This window comes from Aythya marila (genome assembly GCF_965140915.1).
Source record: "Aythya marila genome assembly, chromosome: Z".
NCBI lineage: Eukaryota > Metazoa > Chordata > Aves > Anseriformes > Anatidae > Aythya > Aythya marila.
Window position 1 is genome coordinate 55860464 of NC_139080.1, and position 23305 is coordinate 55883768.

Below are 23305 nucleotides of genomic sequence, written 5' to 3' on the forward strand. Positions count from 1 at the left end.
CAGGTAAAAAAGAGTACAGGACCCTTACTAAATGCTGGTGAACACCCACCAGTTTGCAAACACACTTCAAACACCTCATCCCGACACCTCACACCCACACACACAATCATCACATGGCTGTGTGCAACTCCCCCAGTCACAGGGCGTGAGGGTTACATGCAATCCCCTCTCCTGGCCATGTGGTTTCTCTACTACACACACACACTACTGCAAGGCAGAGAAACAAGGGTGCTTGAACTTTAGCTGTGCCCAGGCTGCTCCACACAGTCCAAGCATCCTCACACCCGTGTGACAGCTGCTGTGAGGTCCCTCTGCACCCTCAGGGCTGGTCCTCATGTGTTGCACCTCATTGTGCACCCCACGAGCTGCAGTGCAGCACACCTGGCTGCTCTTCCAGGAGGGTGTGAGACCAACAGGACCATATCTTGCACCACCAAACCTGGCCTTACTGATCCCCTGTGAGGGCCAACCCCACCAACACATTTTCATGCACATTTTCTACTTCTCTAGCTGAATCTTCCTCTGTTAAAAAAACATCTTGATACCCCTTTGGTTACTGTTCGATCTGGCTGGTGGTCGTTCTCTAGCCAATTTAATCACTGTTGCATTTGTTGTGGCATTGCCAGCCTTTGAGCAAGCACCCACTCAACACCTACAGTTTTGGGCACTCTGTCTGCTCCTGTTACACTCACACCTCTGCCGTATCAGCTGTCAGTATCAGGGCCACATTGTGAAGAGGAGCACTTGCTTGCCCCCACAGATTTTTGTATGTAAACCACCCACTGCTTGATAGAGTCAGGCTCAGTATAGCCACTGCATACTGTTCTTGTATTTTTATGCAGGGCGAGTGGTTTAGAAGAGCCTGAGGCATCTGATGTGCTTTCTGAATTACCTTATCAAGTCCCTCTCTATTATACATTGACAACAAAAAATAGACTTTCTACACCGTATTGGGCCTTCTTTCATCACTGAGCTGTGTCTGGGCTCAGGCATGACAGACCCGAGGCTTTGCCTCCGTGGTGCCCCGATTCCTTCTCCCTGCTGCCCCAGAGCAGAGCTAGCCCTCATATCCTCAGTGCTCAGAGCAGCTGGTCAGAGCCTAGGCTCTGAGCATGAGGTCACAGAGCATTGCACTCTGTGGATGATGCTAGAATTATAAGAATTATAGTACAGTTAAAATAGTTATACACACAGTGGTGTGTTTGGTTGTTTGGTTGTTTGTTTTTTTAATTTGTACTCTTTTTCTTGCTGTTATGCTCACTCTTGCATGGCTCCTTGGGTCCTACTATTTAAAATAGATTAATTTTAATTAATCTATTAATTAAAGCAGTGGTGGGAGCGTTAGTATAAGTTATCAGCAAGGGGGGGAATCATTTACTGGAAGGAATATGATCTTGATGATTTATTTCTTATTCCTCAGGCTAGGATCCACTCAGGGTTCTTTTTGTATGTTTCTTATATGCTTTTACACCCTGCTTTTTCTTTATTGGTCTGCAGCTCTAGATTACTACTTAATTTACTATAAATGGTGCCTTTTACATACAGTAATCTTTGCTCTTTTAATTACTCTTGAAACAACCAGTTCTGTCCATGTCCAGGTCTTCATTTCAACTGCTGTCTGTTGTCAGCCCTGTACATCTCTTATCATTGCATGCCTGTGGTCCTCTACACAACAGCCTCTGTGCCCATTTCTCAAGACCTTTTTTGTCATAGTAAACCTGTTTTACTCTATGCTACATCAGTATGTCAAAGTGATAAAATCATATAAATGTAAACAAAAGTAAAACAAATTAGCCATAGACAATCGCTCAATTAGAAAAAATGCTGCTACTGATGAATCAAGTGAAACAAGTTGCAGGCATATCAAGATAATTCCAGGCAAAGCACTCCTGGTAGGTCTCAGTCTATTGCCTTTACAAACTTAGTAAAGGCAGTGCTGAATTATAAGGCTTTATAGTAAAATATTGCCACTTAACACCAGTCGGTACAGCTCTTGATCCAAAGGTCATCTGGCCCAGGGTCTCATTCTGCAGATATGTGGATATCTGTAGAACACGGGAAGCCCAGAGCAATCCTTCCTCAGGATATTATTCCAGCCTCCAAAGGTCTGTACCTCAGGGCTTCCAGCAAAGCTGAATAAAATCTACACATTCTGCAGATAGTGGCATGGACGCTGAGCTTCCAGACTCTGCGGAAGGAAGAAGAAAGATAAGGATCAATCCTAAATTTGATTATCGTATCCTTTCTAGGGGAGAATAAGTGGAACTGTGAGGCAGTTGCCATCCATGTCAGGGAGGTCATCCAAAGGGGAGGTCTCTGGAAGTTCATTGACTGACGTTTTTACACTTAGGCAATGCCAGGAACTGCACACAGAGTTTTGGCTGAATTTAATCCATGTGTCCTTTGAGGACTGAGTACTCCCAAAAGGGAGAAACAGCCCAGCAGAGGAGACAGGCAGAAATATCCAGGGTGTTTATTTTGCTGCCCATGCGCAGATGTTTGCAGGAAGGATACTGAAATTATCAAGATACTGATTTGCTTCTTTAAACTGTGCCCTCGCCACCAATCCCTATTTTGATTTCCCTACTGAGATATATAGCAAGAGCATAGGATGTGCAGGTCCCAGGAAGCTGAGGTGATAATCTCCTGTTTTGTATTGTTTTAGACAAAGAACATAACTGTAAGAAGTAAGAAACTCAGTGTTTCAAAATCCACTTCCAGAAGAAGTCTCCTCCTGTGACTAAAACTCCAAATGGCCTTAGTTGTCTTGTATTTTGCATCTTTGTTCTGCGGCAAGAAACAGTGTAGTGTGAGAAAGGCAACTTTTAAGTGTTGCACGGGCAGCTTGATGCAGTCCATGAATGAGGTGGTTTGGATCCACAGGAATTTCACATATCAACCAAAGTATCAGAAATCACAACCATAGCAGGATTTTAATGCCCTGGATATAAAAATACAATAAGGTGTGATGGTTGTCATGGTGAATTTCCATCACACTGGGCACTTGCAGATACTTGAGAATAATGATTCAGAAGTTGAAATGCAAGATGCTTCTTCAGAGGGAGGTATTTTTAAAAGGCACTTTTTCCCTGTGTTATATAAATTCATTTTTTTTTCAGATTGTCTTTTCTGATTTACCATGGCAGCTTAAAAAATAGCCTGAATATACTTGAATCCCTTATTTGTAAAGAAGCAAATCTCCTCTTTATATTCCCGGCAACAGATCTCAGGTTTCTGAGCCTGTAAGCTTTCATGAAGGTAACCCCATGGAAAGACTTCAGATATCTCTAATATTCTTTGGTCATGACGTAAAACTTTAATGCATAGCTCACTTAAAGAATAATAAAGGATAACAAGTAAAGGTTCTTTTTGACAGCAGCATCAAGATTTTTTAACTTTGGAAAGAAGAGGGGCCCTGAGGACAAACCACTCTTTCTTTTCAGAGAAAAGATTGACTGGATTCATGTACAGAGATAACAGAGATCGTTTGTAGCAGTGGTAATTGTACTGTAAGACTGACCTTGTCACTCATCCAGACTTGAATGACGATTTTTCTTTGCCAAATTCCCAGAGTTGTTACACGCACTGCAGACATTTCCATCAAAGACAAGTATATCCTTTTGTGTTACCAGGACTTTCCAAGGTGTGACTTTGTTTCCTGACTGGGCACAGAAGGAGGACTAGAGCTGCATATGAGAAGACCAAACGCAAACGCTCCATGACTAGAACCATAACAGATGCATGTTTCTCTGACATTTGCCAACACTGGTGAGGACATGATCCACCCACACAAGTAGACCACTGTTTTTACCCCATTCTGCAGCAGGGTGTTGTTATCAGGAACACAAAGATAGCATAGAAGTCTCTCACCAAACATAGGAACTAAGGTCACTGCAGTTGCATGGCAAGCTGGTACTTTATGTCCCAAGAGCTTCTGCATACATGGGTAACTCTTCTGCAGTGCTCCTCTGAGCAGTGCTTGCTTTCCTCTAGCAAACATCTGCAGCACAAGCAGACTTTGCACACCCCATCTGCCAAAGCTCCTATGTCAAAAATGTGACAAGCTGGAAAAGGAGAGCCTCATCACGCTGTCTTGCTCTTCCACCCAGAGCTGGGTGACCTGGGCAGAGGTGAAAGGAGAGAAGGGCTCAGTCCTGCACGGGGATATTATTCTGTTGCAGAAGTCATCTTTGGTACCCCTGGCCTTTCCTGGAAGAGATCTGCTCAGGGACATACAACAGGTTGCTGGCATGTGTGGGAGCAGCAGTTTCCCAAAATACCCCCAAAGTGAAGCATTCACTCTCGGGTTGCCTTGGCACTTGACTTGTCAATATGCATGCATTTCGAAAGATTTTTCAGGCTCCTTACAGGAACGCAGGATTAGCCCACCCCATTGTGAAGGGAAAATTTAGGGAATCGCCCTCACATAAACAAGCGTCTCACACCAGTGGCAGAGTCAGATTGAAGCAAATGAAATCACGCTACAGTTTCCACACTGGCAGCCAGTTTTGGGTACTAGCCCACAGCCCTGTCTATTTCACCAACAACTGAATCATGAGGAGGTGTCAGGATGCTGATTGCTCGAGGAGTGATTTGCCAGTTCTGTCACTTTGCTCTGGGTGGTGTCTGGAGAAGTCAGAGGCACTGGGGACAGAGAGTTGCCAGGAAGGTCTCAGTCAGAGATGTACAGGACTATCACTACAGAAACAGGAAGGGAAGGAGTTGTGTAGTACTTGAACTACCCATTTGGGACCATTTGGGAAATACGATATGGGACAACTGCCTACACAGCATAGCAAGACCTTCTGTCCAGCACCATGATATCTAATAGTGATGTTTCACTTGATCAAGAAAAACTGCCATGTAGGCCCCTTCTACACAGCCTTTAATTACCCGAAGCACCAAGGCAGAAAAGAAATCTGGGTCAGACTAAATGGGCCTGTGACCAATTTCCACTAAACTCAGCTGGAAATATCCTTGAGAAGAGAATTAAGACAAGGTCAGGAAGTAATGATTTTGAAACAGAAAGACTAAAAGCAAGAATGAGCCCAAGAGAATAAAATCCAAATGGGTGGGGCCCAAAAAAAAACTGAAAGCAGAAGACGGATATTCTTTGGGGAAGATACTGGAAAATACCTGGGAAATACTACGTGGAAAGGTGCTGCTACCCTTGGCAAGGCGTGTGTGTGTGAGAAGGAGAGGAATGACTTGAAACTATTTCTGATATGTAGACATCTTATCAAGAGCGATAATCAGGGACAAAGTAGAAGTCTCAGTAATAGATGGGTTTAAAAAAGGAATCAACCCACTCTGACAAATGCAAGTGCTAATTTCAGAAAAATCCTGGTTCAAAGCTATGTGATGAAGGAAATACCTGAACAAGGACATTGTAAAGACAGAGAATGTTTTCTAAACAGGGATTCAGATCTCAGCCTGAATTCCAGCTGTTCAACATTCAGGTTTTTCACACTCTGGCTTCACATGGAAAATGGGAGCAAAGGATCATGCAGCGACTGTTTTGACAAGCCGTTTTTCCAGTTGCCTGGGATCTCATGAGTTCTGATAACTGTTCAGTTTATGTGACCATGCAGCCAGGTTCCTCTAGATGAGTTACATTTACCACAAGTTAATTACATCACTTTTCTGTAGATTGCTTCCAAGTTTTACCAGATATTCTGTACTAGGAGAAGGAGACTTTGCCTCCCAAAATCCATTTTGACCTTGCCAATTTTCATCAATTTAATTCAGCTGCAGGGTCTCACTCCTGAGTATCCCTTTCTTGATGGGGATAATGTGTTTAATGAAGGGATGATGGGGTTAACGTGTTTAATGAAGGGAGCTCAACTGAGACGGTTGTTTCTTGATCCCCTGTAGGCTTAAAACATCCATGATTCTCTGGTCGCCTTACATGCTTAGCCAGGTGGGTTTGTAAGGAGGAAAAAGTATTTTTAATAAGACCACCCAGTAGCACAAGAAAATCAAGGAAGTTTTGGGGAGCAGAAGTTCTCCACATTTAGGCAGTCATTTGGAGAGACAGAGACAGACAGACACACTCAGATACAGACACAGGCACTGACACAGACAGACAGACATGGGATAGAGAGGAAGGAGAGAAGGGAGAAGAAGACAGAGTGGAGAAGAAGGAGAGAGGAGGGACAAAGGGTGACAGAGCAGTCAGAAAAACACAAAGGTAGAAAGAGAAAGAAGAGGGAGAAAGAGAAAAAGTAAATAGAGAGAAGGAGAGAGAGAAAAAATAGAGGGAGAGACAGAGGTAGACTCTGAGAGTGACTGAGAGACAGGGACAAATATTTTGGTGTTCATTTTTTATTAAGTAATGTCATATATAAATTTTGTCCATGTGTTATTATAAATGCCTGAGAGTTTACATGTTATTCTAATTATTTCCTTACAGTCCTGCATTCTTCTACAATGAACTTGGTGTAAACCTATCAAAGTCCAATCTCTTTTTCCACAGATATTTCTTTTCAGCCTTCAGACTGTTTAAGGAGTTCAATCTTTACTTTTATATATAAAGATCCATTTTTAGCGCTTCTTAGTTTTCAGAAATTATAATATCATTTGAAATTCTCATAAACTCCGTTCATAATTTCAGTCACCCAAGGAAGTAACTCAATATTCCAGTGGGGCCTCCAGGACTGATCAAAGAGGGTTGTGAATTCTGTGAATCAGGGTTAGCTACAGTTCAAAAAAGGCTTGCCAAAAAAAATAAAAAATAAGATTTCATTATCCATTCACAAACAATTCATGAACTAGAAGGGTGGGCAGGGGGAGGTGTATTTTGTAATATAAATTTTTCCCTGTAAGTCATTATTTACTTATATCTGAAAGATACAAGTCTGGCAGGAAAAACCAACAGGCAGAGGTTAGAGAGCTTTAGCAGGAATATCAGCTCCCTCTATGGAGCTTAGCAAATAATTCAGAGTAAATATTATAGATGATGAATTTTATCTTTTTCTCTGTTTGCAAACTGCCTTGAACAGCTTACAGTAAATTAGAGTTAAGTCAGATTCTGCAGCCCAGTAATGGAGAGGGCTTTTTAGACTTGGAAATCTTATTTCTTCAACTTCCAAGAAAACAGACATACTTTTTTCTTTTTCTTTTTCTTTTTCAAAAATACCTATTTTTATGATACTTCTGAGAAATCGTTTAGGCTGCAGAACATACCAGGAAAAAATCCAAGGAAAAAATCATACTTCATAACTGTCTTCCGTCAAATCCCATAATGAAATGGTTATCATTTTCAAGCTAACACTATATTCTAAAAATCGTATCTTTGACTTTGGTGAAACTGTTCACAGAGGTATATTCAGTTCAGGCAGACTTTTCTGCTCAAGAGATCAAATGAGCTCATGTGGTAGTCCCACTTAAACCTAATGAGTATAAGCCCACAATTTGGTGCTTTTATATTCTAAAACTTACATGAGCTCTCAGTGTGAGAAGGGGGGCAGAAAGTCACTTCATAGCATTTGTATGCTGAATCTTTGGTATCTTGGAGCTATGAAGGTGCACAGGAAATAGAAGCAAGGGCACTTGCAACTTGAAAAAAAGCAGAGTCAGGAATCATTCAGGTGGGCATGCAGTAAAATGAAAATTCTACAATTCTTTAAGAGGCTGAAGGAACTGGATCTGTTCAGCCTAAAATGAGAAGGTGAAGTGGCTTCATGGCTGTCAGCAACTAAAAGATCAGAGGGTACAGAAAAGACAGAGGCAGACTCTTCACGGAGTTGCATGGGGATAGTACAAAAGGCAATGTGTACAAGTTACAATGCAAGAAGTGCTCATCAGATATTATAAAAGCATAGAATCAGAACATCTGAGTTGGAAGGGAACCCACAAGGATCATCACATCCAACTTCTGGGTCCCTGACAGACCACACAAAAATCAGACCATGTGTCTGAGAGTGTTGTCCAAATACTTCTTGAACTCTGGCAGCTTGGTGCCATGACCACTGCCCTGCGGAGTCTGTCCCAGTGCCCGACCACCCTCTGGGTGCAGACCCTTTCCCTAACCCCCATCCTGATCCTCCCCTGTCCCAGCTCCATGCCGTTCCCTCGGGTCCTGTCGCTGTCCCCAGAGAGCAGAGCTCAGCGCCTGCCCCTCCGCTCCCCTCGTGAGGAAGCTGCAGGCCGCCATGAGGCCTCCCCTCAGCCAACCTCCTGGCAGGATCATTGTCAGCCAGCACCATCAACTCAACACCAATGTGCAGCTACACCTCAGCAGAGCTGAATTTTATAAACGACATTAAAATACATTTCAGAAACAAGTGCTGAACTCCAGTTTCATCAGCAGTTCAGTGAGCACCAAACCAAATTAAATAATGCTTAGGGAGACCATACCTCATAAAAATGGCTAATACAAATGGGGCTGTAAGAGTTGGCCTAAATAAAATTATTTGCTAAAATTAACTTCTCATGAGCAGTGACCTTTCTCGGCAGCATTCATTAGCTGGATTTTGAATTGTTCCCTCCAGCCTTGCTGTTAATGCAGTTTTGCTGGAGTTGAGTGAGGTGAATTGGGTTCTGAGCTACAGAATAATTTATAGTCACTGGATTGGAGCATATGTCACTCAGGGTAGCAATGATCCCACTGGCTTTTTTAATGGGGTAGGGATATGTTCCCTGCAGAGGAAAAGAATCCAGCTGCTATAATGAAAGAAAAAATCTGGATATCCTAGGCACATCATAACTAGGTACAGCTACAGATAAGACAACTCTCTCCTAACTTTTCTGGCAAACATTACAGTAGTTTCTTTTTCTATCTGGAAAGTTGTCTTCCTTGGATACTTTTGGGTTATTTAATAGCAAAACCCTTGAGATCCTCTTAAGCGGTTACAGAGTTTGTCATCTAGCAGTTCTGGGGAAAAAAAAAAAAAAAGATCTAGTCTTTTTTCAAAGTCTGCATTTTCCTCCTTTGGAATTCCACCAGACCATCCCTACCTAAAGAATAGGAGAGAATTGTTCCTAGGAACACTTTTTGCCACAAGCATACTCCAGAATGTCAGCCCTTTCTGCTTACCTGCCTGCTATTCACTGTTCTTAAGATGACACTGTGGTTCTGTGGCAGAACTAAAGACAAACAAATACTGTTTTCCTTATGACTTAAGTGAAGACATGAACAAAGGAGCAAGTCTGCATATCATTTCTCTACATCAGTAAGAGAAAAAAATACTTAGTGTTACTTGTGTACCTCATACTACTTATTTTAGTATTATACTACTGTGACAACTCCTCCTTGACCTTGTTGTGGTAGATGTCATAAAAAAGCAGAAAAAAAATACTCATCCCAGTCCTCTAAAGCGTAGCATTCAAGCATGAGATAGGAAGAGGCCTGGGGGAAGCATTTTTAGGTAGTCAGTGTCAACAGCTGCAGTCTCAGCACACCACCAATTTCATCAGTGTTGAGTTTTGGGTTTCTTCTAAGTGTAGAGAAAGCTCCTCTGTCAGGACACCTACAAACGGGAAGAGCTGTGGCTTAGGAGGTATATAGAGATGTTGTCTGATCATACAGGAATAGGATTACAAAAGCCAAAGACTATCTGGAGATAAACTTGACAAAGGACATGAAGAGCAATGAGAAGAGATTCTTCAGGCACATAAACAGCAAAAGGAAGGCTAGGAATAAGTGAATATGAACGATGATGACAATGGTCATAGAAAAGGCCAAGGTACTCGATGCCTTCTTTGCCTCAGTCTTAAATGTTAAGACTAGCACTCAAGAGTCCCAGGCCCCTGAAATTCAAAGAAAGCCTAGATCAAGACTTTCAGGGGAAAGTGACTTTCTGCATTTACTGGCCACTTGGTGTCACTGTTACACCACAAGATGTAATTGCCAGTCATGATAATAAGGGTTGGTAATTTCAGCCTGGAAATGTAGCTACGCTGTCAATGACAGATACAAAAGGAACCGGGTTGCTTGGGCACTACTGCACCTGCTCAGAGAAGATGTCTCTCTTTTTTTTTTTTTTTTTAAAAAAAAAAGAACTGGGACAGTTGAAGGGGGTGAAAGTGAGGTGGAAAGGAGTAAGGTCTTTGGAAGAACAGGTAATAATTACAAGGCAGGAATGGTGTAAGGGGAGAGCACTGGAGTTCAAGGTGGGGTAAACATTCAGCTTAGTTTTCTGAGTGGGTGTTTCAAGTGAGCCACCAGCAGACAAGCAGGCTGTCTTCTATGGAAAGAAGGGCAGACCTGGAGAAGCACACATTAATAGGACTGTGGCTTTCCTGTGAGAATTACCCGGTATGGTGTGTGTGTTTGCACGTCCCGTGACAGGACAGACTGTGCAATATCTCACCCATGCACACTGCAGCTGTGCTATTGCTCAGGGTGGCCTCTTCATCAGCGGGAAGCGGCCTGGGCCCCCTCAGGCCTAGCTCTCTGTACCTGCCAGCCAAGCCATGGACCAAACAGTCCAACCTGCATCCCATGGTCTTGCCATCCCAAGTGACTACTGAGGTCTTCACAAGGCACTTCCTGGCATCATCACTTCCCCATTCCTCGCCTGTAATCTTCCACCCTCCTCCAATATGTTCTTCATCTGCAACACCTCCCCTACTCAGGCCTGGCTGCCCTGTTCCACAAAACATGGTACCATGGGTGCCCAGCACCCTGACATGTTATTGACAAAGCGTTGCCACAGTCACTAGCACAGCTCTCAAATGAGAGAACAGCACTCTGATGAATTAGGTGCAAGAGGATGCAGGACTGCCATCTGCAATTAAATTCTTTAGCTGTGCCAAAGCAAACCTTAGTTAGTGAGGGAGGGAAGAATTCACCCAGGTGGTGGATCAGCCCTGTGAAGCCCAAAGTGTGCTATTTATGTGCACTAATGCAAGAAATCCAAGGTGGCTGATGCTGGCATGTAGAATAGAAACTCTTTTCCTGACAAAAGTTTGGTTCCACAGCTGTAAAGCATTTTACAGAGGACTTAAGGCTAAGGGAAATCCTGGCATCAGAGATCATTTTTGAACTAAATAACACAGCATAAGGAGAGAGAAGAACACAAAATGTAGGACTGAAATTCATGGTGGAACACACACAGCCCCACTGTCACTCAGCAGGAACCTGCACAGATTCCGTTTCAGTAGTTTGGGGCAGCTCGGCGCCTCCTGATTTTCATTTATGTACAGCCTCTGGGTGTCTGCTTCCTATGACCAGAGTGACTAGCCAAAATCTAAGGCCTTGCAAAATAGTTGCATTAAGAAAATAAAGTAAGTGGGAAAAATGGTAAATCTGTGATCTCGTTTCCAAAGAAGGCATAACATATACCTATCCTAGAGCACAAGAGGAGGTAAGATATTTGTGTTAGCCTCCACACCCCCCAGTCATCACTTGAACCCTAATTTCTCCACTTCTTCTTGGCTTACCCTCAAACTAGGACTCTGTGCCCAGCTCTGCCTTTCCCACAAGTTGCTGTTTGTGCTATGGGTGGGAATGTGCCCCCGTCTGGGCGGGTGCCCCTTCTGTTCCAGCTTTCTGACAGCATCAGGGAGCGTGAGGCCATCAGACGAGGGTGGTGACCACAACTTTCCTGAGGCCCAGCCCAGCCGAGCCATGACGTGCTTAGCATGAAGCGTGGGCCAAGGGACTCTGCAGGATGAGTGGTGAGCTACCAAAATCTTGTGCCTCACTCTCACACACCTGATGGTTTCTCCCTGTGCCTCTGAGAGGGCAGGCTCTGCCAATCTTACAAGGTAAGGCCTAGTGTCCATGCTTTCCTCTCCCTCCACCTCCTTCTCCACAGCCAGCAGCCTAGGGAAGGAGGGGACTCTCCACCAGGCTGAGCTGTCTGGTCTCTGCTCCCACTTTGGCTTGCTGTACTGTCCCTTTGCTCTTCCTCAGGCCCAGTGTAAGCTGAAACTTCCTGCTCCTCCTGTCTGCAGCAATGAGGACAGTTTGCCAGCTCCTCGCAGCAAGCTAAAGGAGCCATCTCCTGGCTCCATGTACAAAGGGAGGGCTCCATTTGGCAGCCACACACTGACTCTTGTTTTTCATTCCTCCCCCTGGTGAGGAAAATGTTCTGGAAAAGCATTCCAGTGTAAGTAGGGAGACCAGTTTGTTGGACTGTGGGAAGCATAGTCAAGTTCTGCTTGGTCCTGTAACAAAACAACCTTCAGCTCTCTGCAACTGGTATTACAAATCTTGTGAATTTTTAAGAAAATCCCGTTCAGGTGAACAATTCTTCTTTTTTTTTTCAAAATAAAATAAAATAAAATAAAATAAAATAAAATAAAATAAAATAAAATAAAATAAAATAAAATAAAATAAAACAAAATAAATAAATAAGCTTTCTCACACCAGTAATGGAAAACGAGTTTCTGAGGGTTCAGAAATGTGTGGGTTGAGTACCATTTTTGAGCACCATCATGGAGTTTTGAAAACCTGAGGTGGGAGGAATGGTATGTTTGCCAGCTAGGCAGGAAATCATTTTTGCCAAAACAAATAAAAGGCTTCAGCTTTATCAAGACCAAGAACTGTCTTGACTCCCAGCAGCAAACTGAAAAGGTCAAAAGCAGAATTGCATTCAGCTAAACTCTTTAATTTCATTAGTACTACACATTTTAAATTATTTTCGGTACAATTAATGGACTTTTAAACAATATCTTTAAAGAAGGGAGCTGAGAAATCTCTGAAAATATCTCTCTTCCACTAGCTTACAGCACAGAGGTTTGCTGCCTGTGTCTCCCCATCAGCATAGCATTTCTCAGATAAGGGCACAATGAATTGATGACTCCCCACAATTTTTGGAGTCTTTTGCACTGAACACAGCTGTTTTCAGCCCCCACAGAAGGGATTTGCTCACACCCCTATGATAGCAATGTGGACCCAATAAACTCCACTCCCTCTGTAGCACACCCCACCATCGGAAAATCAAAGTAGCATTCAGGAACCTGTGTAATTTCCCCATACTCACCTAACTGAGGTTAGATCCTGTTCCGCAGTCTCACCCCCTACAAAAACACTCCTCCATTGGCCTGAGTGTGTGGAAAAACATTTGTGCTGCCACGTGGGCAGTAGCAGCCATCCCTGTTCATCAATAAGTGAAATCAGCCCTGTGTGCTTTTCATACAGGTCTATCTGGATAAACCCTGAAGTCCTGCCTACAAAAGTTAGGTTTTCTTCCTGGCCCTGCTCCAGATGACTAACCATTAGTCCTTAGGAATTCTATTTTGATAAGACATAAGAGAAATATGATGCTTTTCCTTGAAAATAAACATGAGAAGGTGTGGGTTAGCTGTGTCAATTCACTGCTGGGCACCAAAGAGCACTAAGAGCAGTTTACCAGCCATTCCCCTTGCACAGCAGGAGGTCTCCTCCGCATGTTCTGATGTTATCTCTGCTGTGTTTGATTTAACCCTCCACCATTACACTCTTGTAATCACCTGAAGACAACTGTGACCTCTAGCTTCAAAGCACAGGTGCCAAACACCAGAAAATAACTCTGCTATGATCATGGCTGAGATCCGCATCCCAGGACTCACGGTCCCAGGAGCACCCTAGGAGATGACCATCACACAGTGCTGTTCTCACTTGCAAAATACCACCCTGGCTGTAGTGGCACAACAGACCCAATATACCTGCACCATCACCTTCACTGTCTAGCCTGTCTGGTTTCAACGGAGCAGGATAACCAATGAAAGTCTCATTTTCTGCTTGACTAGTTCCTTGAAAAATTCTTGCTATGTGCTATTGCACCATATTGGCAATGGATTTTGGCAAGGAGGGAAATATTCTGTGATTCAATGCTACTTGGACAAAGCGCAGAATGCTGGGAGAAAAGGAGAAGCAAGCCTTGACTGAGGGTTTCCATCGTTGAATGAGGGACTTCAGCCTTTCAAGTCTCAAAACACAAATCTGCAATAAATATTTCTTGCAAACTTGTAACATTTATTGTTACAATATGCTGTTTCTGTTCTTGAAGTGATGCTCTACATGAAATGTTTTACTGGCTGACCATTCCTAGGAAGCAAAATGGATTTTCAGGGTACCCAGCTGTAGTGACTCAGACCTCCTACAATGGGGAGAAAAGCTATGGTAAACACTTGGCATTGTATAGGAAGAGTTTTTCATCCCAAATTGGGATAGAAAACACCATTTTGGAACCTAAACATTTTTCGTTTCTGTAGATTCTAAGCACCTTTCTACAACACCAATCTCCCTTTTCTGTTTTCTTCAAATGGACGTCGTCAAATAAAACTAATTCACATGAGAGATCACAGTTTTTAGGCTCAACTTTTTATCTGGATTTTTCCTTAAATTAAATATTGTTGAAACTGTAGCAATTTCATGGATCACTCCTTCAAAACTTTATTTCCCGGAAGGTATTACTCTGACAGAAATGTTCTATCCAGCTCTCAGTGACCTATCATTGAAAAAAGACAAAAAAAAAGAAAAAAAAAAAAAAAAAGAGAGAGAGAAGAAAAGGAAAAAAAAAAAGCCAAAAGCAAAGTTATTTCTCTTCCTGACTAGTCAATGCACAGTGACATTTAGCTCTCCCTCTAGAGACCTAAGCCTGACAGAAACCAAACATACTGCTTTAATTCATCAACAGAAGTGTTTCATAAGAGCGGGTATGATTCTAGTGGCTTCAGACACAACCTTAACACAAAACCATGAGGGAAGTGTAGTTCAGCAGAATGGTTGATGACTGAAGTCTAGAAATGCAGGCCATGCTCCTGGCATAGTCACTAACTTTTGAGGCAAATATTTTACTCTCCCTGTGGCTTTACATCCCTCCTGCCGTTCCCCGTTTTCTTTCTCTTTCAAAGGCAAGCATTTGATGAAAGGGCTAGCTGGGTGTATTCATAGCACTTAGTACAGCAATGACAGACTTCTGTTGGAGGCTTTCAGAGAAATGTACTGTACCACAGGACATGTTTGCACAACCTCGTCAATGCTTCACTGGACTTGGATGGATTGGTAGGTTCCTGGAGAAATTCCAACTCACTTGCTAATATGTTTTAGTGAAACAACAAAACATGGCTCAGTTCATTTTCAAGACAAACTTATTGGGTCACTATTTACTCCCTTGCAAATTCAAAGCCTTTACTGTTTTTCTTACTGCAGAAGCCAATCCCAAAGTGTTCTGGTAGACTGGATGCAATCACAACATGCTGTGACAATAAGGTTTCTTTGTCCCCTGTCACAGTGCCTGAATTGATTTTGCCGGATAAGTTTGCCTTTACAGGAGGGAAAGCTGTTCCCAGACATCTTCCATTTCCTATTGCTTGACTGCAGAAAGAAAGGGATAGAAGGGCAGTTATTCAGCTGGAGTTTGTTGCTTGTTAGGGAGACCTTTGCAACTCTTCTTCCCTCCCAAATATAGCTGTCTGAGAGACAGCCCACAGGCTCCAGCAGAGAGGTTCCACTGTGGCAGTAGAGATTCTCCCATCCACATTCCAGGTGTGTGACAATCATAGTGTTGGTCTTAACCTACAACAGAGATCTAATTTTTTATCACCCCACTGGGGAATATTTTGGAGTGAATCTCACTTAACTTGCTGAGAAAAGCCCTTCCCCTTCCCTTCTAGACTGAAAAAAGAATTGAGTTGCCAGTGAACAACAGAGAGGGGATAGAGGACAGGAGCAAAATTTCAGAGTCCAGTCCTTCTTTTGACACCCTCTAGCTGCTGTCAGCCTTCCCCAGGCTACAGCACCATCTGCAGAGAATCATAGGATCAAAGAATATCCCAAGTTGGAGGGAACCCACAAGGAGCATCGAGTCCAACTCCTGGCTCCTCCACATAGGACCACCCAAAAATCAGACCATGTGTCTGAGAGTGTTGTCCAAAATACTGCTTAACTCCAGCAGACTCAATGCTGTGACCACTGCCCTGGGGAGCCTGTCCCACTGCCCAACCACCCTCTGGGTGCAGACCCTTTCCCTAACCCCCAGCCTGACCCTCCCCAGTCCCAGCTCCATGCCGTTCCCTTGGGTCCTGTCGCTGTCCCCAGAGAGCAGAGCTCAGCGCCTGCCCCTCCGCTCCCCTCGTGAGGGAGCTGCAGGCTGCCATGAGGCCTCTCCTCAGCCTGCTCTGCTCTGGGCTGAAGAGTGCCCAGGGGGTTGTCACAGTGCCATTACAGGAACAAGGGTCACCTTACAGTAATACATGTAGTTCCTGCCTCTGCTGATGTGAGAAAGTACAGGGGAAAGCTGACGCTGTGTTCCAGTTCTCCTGCAAAATGAGACCCTGCAAAATGAGACCCTGCTGGGGCAGGGTCACCCCAGCTTTCCATTCAGTTAACCCTGGGAAAGTGGCAGTGTTTGTTTGTTTGTTACCGCACTCAAAAAGGAATGCTTTGTGCAGAGGCAATTGCTTTGTGGTTTAAACAGCCATGGTCTTAGACACATTGTCCACTGAACAGACAATTCACACCATTCCAGGAGCCTGATATGGACCCTCAAATATTTACTGTGGTACTGTTTGAAGAGGGAAGAAGATTCTACTATATACACTGGATCCATTTTTTCCAAATGTCCCAGCTCCTTAAGTCACATCATCTGACTTGCTCCCTATTAACCAAAAATTAAGGTTCTAACCATCACATTTGCAGAGAAATCTTGAAGGAAAAAAAAAAAAAAAAAAAAAAGAGGGCAAGCAAATATTCAAAAACTCAAAGAAAGGAAGCTGAAGGAAAAATACATTGATCTGTCATTTTTAAGTAAGTACCAGTATTTTTTGAATGCAGAGGATTGAAAGTACTTTTCACAGCAGAAAAATCAAAATATGTTGCAAAGTAACTGAATGCTTGAGGTTCAGAGGTACCCAGTTTTGACCTATTTCTTCTTAGTAGGAGGAAACTTTGTAAACCAACTCACAGTATACAGGTAATGGCTTCTAAGCTGAATTTAGTGGTACTCTTTGAACAGAGTATGAGAATGATACACAGTTCAGAATGCAGTTCTCAGAGCTCATGAATATTTCTTCTCCAGTTCCTCTTTGAATGGCAGACTACAATGCATGCACAAGCTTTCTGCAGTACAGTATTTTGTGTCACAGTCTTTGGCTTAATTATTAGTAGTTAATGTTGGAGTGTCTGACAAACATACAGATCCTAACACTAAGGAGGTATAAACTAAACTTAAATTCATGAGCTGGCTTATTCCATGCCTCATCCAAAGGTAAAGAACTGCAAGACAGGCTTTCTGCTAGTCTTGGACATATCAGAACAGCATTCTGGTGTTACAGACATAACAATGTTCTACATTGCCAGCACTTGCAGGACAACAGTTGGCTTCTGACATTGCAGGAGGGCTGTGAACCTTTTTCAGGATTTCCACTACAAGAGCATGTAGTATTTATTAAAGGAGTGCCAGGGTGCCTGCTGCACCTTCTCCCAGACTCAGCAAAGAGAGTGGAGCTGGTGATAGCTTCTGTGTGACCATTGGCACTATCTCCCTTCCCATGTTACCAGCTCCTTTGATCCACCAGCACAGCTACTTTGGCTCAAAAAAGAGACAAGTTAACCTGTTTTGCCAGTAAAGATTTGCAATATTTTGTGCCAACAATCACGATAGTTCACACATCTGTATCTCATCAACAGTTCCTGGTTGCTAGATATGAAAGCACAGACAGTGTTTATGCAGGATTATGACAAAAGCAGGAGGAAGACCCATGCAGTACCCTGGCTGTATCCTAAATGCCTCTATCATTTTTGCGAACAGCCTCAGACACTGAAATTTTCTCTAGCCTTCCTGCCTCGATCTGTGGCTTCGTCTCCTGAGGACTGCAAATCCTACAAGACAATGACATAGTTTGGGTTGGTTTGTTACACATACATAGATCTTTACATTGTTGAAAGGGAGCTTTTTATATGACATCACCCTCCTTGAATTTGCAGAAAATAAAATATAGCTGGAGAAGCCAAATTTGCTGTGCCAGGCTGGGTGTTAGCAGCTGTTCCCAGAATGAGCTGGTAAATGTTTTCTTAAGCCCCTGCTGAAATGCAAAGTGGAACAAGAAAATTCAACTGAAATTGTATTTTCTGAAAAAGGGAAAGATTTCAGTGAAACAAATCATTTACTGAAATGCAAATCTAGTCAGCAAGAAAGAAATATTTTGTTTTCCTCCATAATGTCAGATATTCACTGCATCAAAAATGTTTACATTTTCATTCTGAATCAAGTGTTCATTACTTTAGTTCAGCTGAATCTTAAACAAAAAATGAGATAAATGAAACTTTTTGTCCCAAAACAAAACTCTTAGGAGCTCTAGGTGGTCAACAAGATGGAAGTTTTTACTTGGTGAGCTTTCAGCCACCTCAAATGAAAATAAATTTCAGCTTGGCCATAGTATTAAAATAAAAGTCCCTGTTGCTTCTTGTTGTATTTGTGTTTAATATCTTTATTGATGATTTGGGTGAGGGAACTGAGTGCACCCTCAGTAAGTCTGCAGATGACAGCAAGGTGGGGGAAGTGTCAATCTGCTGGAGGGTAGGAAGGCCCGTCAGAGGGCCCTGGACAGGATGGGTGGATGGGCAGAGGCCAGTGGGATGAGGTTCAACATGGCTGAGTGCTGCACTGGTCCTACACTTGGGCCACAACAACCCCATGCAGCACTATAGGCTCGGGGCAGAGTGGCTGGAAAGCTGTGCAGAGGAAAAGGGTCTGGGGATGTTGGTCAGTGCTTGCCTCAACATGAGCTGGCAGTGTGCCCAGGTGGCCAAGAAGGCCAACAGCATCCTGGCTTGTGTCAGGAACAGTGTGGCCAGCAGGAGCAGGGAGGTGATCGTCCCCCTGTGCTCTGCTCTGGTGAGGCTGCACCTTGAGTACTGAGTTCAGCTTCGGGCTCCTCACTACAAGGACATCAAGGCCCTGGAGCATGTCCAGAGAGGGGCTGTGAAGTTGGTGAAGGGCCTGGAGCACAAGTCCTGTGAGGAGCGGCTGAGGGAGCTGGGGGTGTTCAAGGCAAGGTTGGACGTGGTGCTTAGGGACAGGGTTTAGTGGTGACATTGGTGGTAGGGGGGTGGTTGGAACAGGTGATTTCGGGGGTCTCTTCCAACCTTAATGATTCTATGATTCTCTGAATTTCATTGTGAAATAATCCATTTCTAGTAATGTTCACCAATCTCTTGCCCACTATGGTTGGTCCTATACAAGTATGCAAGCTAAAAATAAACTATTTGCTCCAGAATTAGGTCTCCAGACAGAAATATTATAGAAATACTAAAGAACTGAAAGGCATAGTGGGGATCCAAGTGTAAAATGAAGACAGTCCCAATAAAATAAACACTCATCAAATGGCAAAGCAGGTACACAGGATTAAATTAAAGAGGGAAAAAAACAGGACCTGGAGATAAAATGGGACTGAAGAGCCAGCCTCAGCCAGCTCTGAATACCTCACTAAGGTGCGATCCAACCAACAGGCAGCAAGCAATACTTCTGTCTGTGCCTGGTACATGCCAACGTGGGTGTTTCCTGGGCACAGGCAGCCTGCTGCTGCACATGGTCCTTACCTCTGCTCTGCTCCCCAGCTTGGGCAAGGAGCTGTCAGACTCCTGCCCACCACCCCAGAGCCAGCACGGGACAAGAGGAGGGACTGTGGTTCGCGGGCTGGCACAGGCACCTGACACCTGCAATTCTGGTGCCTGTCTTGCAGAGGCCTGAATGCCATCTCACCTCTCTGCGCAGCCAAGAAAAAGCTGAGAAGGAGCCAAAGAGACAGGTTCAGAACCGGAAATTACACGTACACTATTAAACAAACATTTGCACAGAAATAATGACCTTTAAAGACCAGTTAGAACTGGCTTGCTTTGAAAATTTGCCTGCGTGACTGACACTGACTAAGAAACACCATTTAGTTACCTTGCGTAAAACAGAAGGTGTCCTCGGAGCTACTGCATTGTGTTTATTTTTAACTCACAGAGTTCAATAATTGACTACTCAGAACTGGTGGTTGGAGAAGCGGAAAGATTGCCCTCACTGACAGTAGTAATCAGGACTATTTATTAAATGGTCCAGGACCTGGTGAACAGAGCAGTAGTGTAGCACCTTGCCTAGAGGTGGAAACAGACTATACAAAATGCCGCATTTGGGGACCTTTTTACACTATTTCTAGACAACTAAACATTGTCCTCATTGACTCCTGCGGAGGAGCTAAGACCTTTCCTGCCAAGGTCCATATGTTATTTCATTCTCCTGCTCTCACCATCTGGCCTATCCACATGATGGGAGCTCTGGTATCAAGTCTGTTTGCTGTCTGAGGTAGGAGCTGTGATGTGAATTTGCTGTCTGTGTCTTGCATCATTGGACACCATTGTCACCTTCAGAAAAACCATATCAATAAAACCTAGAGTGGAAAATGTAGCTTTACATTTACAGGTGGGGATAATCAATGCAGAAAAGATTGATGTAAGTAAACATCTGAAAAACGTCATGTAAAACAAATTTAATGGAGGAGAAGACCATTAATTGCCTTGATGTCTCAGAGTTTTTAGCAGATGCTCAATTCTATGCAAGCAAATGTCTCCAGAAGTTTCAAAAGCAGTTTTTTGTTTAGTTTTCTTTTCTGCTTTGCTAGAAGAGAAGGTGCAAAAAAATTCAGAGCTTTTAGGATAAAAAATCCCCCACAAAAAGATGCTTTCTTAGGATGTGTCATTTCCTGCATTTAATGAAACTGTGAAGGCTGGGGCAGAGAAACAGCACCAAGACCTTTCGTGAGCCTCCTCAGGTGGCCACAGGTTCCAAGGAATCTGTCTGTGTTGACTGACTTTAATTGAATGCACTACCTTACCCTCAAAGATATTTTTAAAAATACCCAGGAAGATGCTTTTGCAAAGTCAAACCCTGCCAAACGCTACCAGCCAGAGGCTCTTCAGAGCCCAGGAGGGCCTGGGCAGTTCGATTGTATGTCCCATCCTCAATCCTCAGGTGCCCAGAATGACCCGTCCCTGACAGGGTAGTTTAGGATAGCACCCAGTTAGTTGCATAAGCAGCAACGTGGTGGTCAATCCTCTTTTCCCCTTTGGATGAATTATACTAGAAAAAAATGCGGTTCCAGCTCCTAGATTTGGGTCTTGCAAGGTGTAATCAGCAGCGTCCCAACAGATAGATATATGTGACAGGTAAAGTGTGTCCTCAGTGCCTCAGGGCAGGCCCTGAAACAGACGTACCAGCATGCTACACACTGTCGATGAGAATGTTCTCCCTGGAGCAAGGACAACCTGATGCTTAGTGGCACCTTCTACCCCAAAACTCCATACAGCTGTGGGCTCTCCCATGAAAAATGCTGCAGCTGCATCTCGTCTTCTATAGCCAGCTCCTGTTTGCCAGTGAAGGTTGCTCAGGAGAGCTGAGGTCACGACACATCTCCACAATCTCATCGCTGCTTTGCTCACTAACTGTCCTGCAAACAATAAAATCTCGGCCTCACAGCTCTCACCAGCTCCATTGTTCCACAGTCAAAGAGAAGTGTCCTCTGAGCCCTGTATTCACCGGTAAGTATTACTGCTGCAGCTTTCCTGTTGTGCAGTGCTTGCTGCTGAAGCTGGAACAAAATCTTGGACCCGCAGATTAAAGGAGCAGTGCTATAAAAATGCTCGAGTCAGTCCACTGTCAAGAGGCATTGACTAGCCTACGGTGAGCACACTCGGCACTGAGCCTCACCATTTTGCCAGTGAATAGGGCTGTTGTTCCCCTGGACTGCATGATGTTCCTTCCATATCGGAATTATCTCTCAGAGGTCCAAAGGTCCAGTATGTGGGTTCTTATTTTATCTTGAAGGTTAACACTTGCTTCATTTGGCAGCACGTGGGCAGGAAATTAGGATTACTCACCCAGAGACATGAGGAGAATGGAATCGCAGAAATGCCAGCCACAGCCAGATTAATTTCATTTTATTTTATTTTTTCATAATTGTTTTGTGTCATTTTAGGTTACACCCTTCCTCTTACCTTCAGATAACACGTTCTTATACCCAACAGCTACAAATGCATTTTGCTGCTTGTTGAAAGTCAAAATTCTGACAGGGTCACAGGCAAAAGACCATTGTGAGAAACACTAGGTATCATGAGACTGGCACGTAGATTGTTAGCACTGCCTGTTAACACTGACTCTTTACTGTCAGGGTGGCAGAGCAATGAAACAGGTTGCCCAGAGACGCTGTGGAGTCTCTTCCTCTGGCAATATTCAAAACCCACCTCGATGCCATCTTGTGCGACGTGCTCTAGATGACCTTGCTTGAGTGGTGGATTGGACTAGGTGATCTCCAGAGGTCCCTTCCAACCCCAACCATTCTGGGATTCTGTGAAAACAATGTGCTTCTTGGTGATGATCCCTGGCCAAACCCAGCACGAACTTCCCAAACATGAAAGACTCATTTTAAGTGAACTTTTTCCCAACTCTCTTTGCTAGCTGGTCTTCTTCTCCATAAACTGTCCTGTGATCTTCATATTCACAGGAAAGTCCCCACCTTATCCCATTACACAGCATTTCTCAGAGGTCCATCACCCATCTTTCCCAGCAAAAGGCCATGGCAAGATGTTCATAATTGTCCCTAAATTTAATCCATTAGGGAATCACTGAAGGACCTTGTTCTTGCATCTGCAGGTATGAAGACTTTCAGGATACTGAACTGGTTTTCTCTGACAATCTTCTTAGATCATAGGGTCTTTGCAGTCTTAGGAAATGTAGTTGTGTTCCTCCTCCCAAAGAGAAACTGGATTCAAATGAACTCAAAGAAAGCATGGGGATGCAGAGAGAATCCCAGGTACTTCAATATTTTATTTTTCTATTCTCCAAATAGGCAATGGAAGATTTTGACACCATGCATTTTTTATTTGCTTCATTTCTAGAAAGAAGACCCTTCCTGATCTCTGTTAGAGAGTGTATTATTCTTCAGACCCCTTCTGAAAAACCCACTGGAAGAGACAAAAGTTAAAGGACAAACACAACACACCTTGGTTAATGTACCAATGGAATGACAACAAACATTTGGTACAGGCCAGCTGGGTCTCTGCTGAAAAGGAAAAGTGAGTCACTTTCTGTTGACATCTTTGGAACACGTAAAGTGGAGGTTCCTGGAGACCAGGTAAATAAAGAGATAAATAAAATGAAGTTTCTATTGCCCATGGATTTAGGAGGTGGAAGGGAATGAAGTGCCTCCTGTCCTGAAGTAACATTCCTTTCTCTCTGACAAAAACCTCGTATATCCTGCTCACATACTCAAGATTAATCACCAAGCTAAGTTTGAGTTCAGGAGTGAATTATTTTCCATCTGAAATGAAAAGCGTCTATCAGGACTTTGGTGCAGAATGGGGTGGCAGGGGGAGTATGGCATCTCCTGTGGA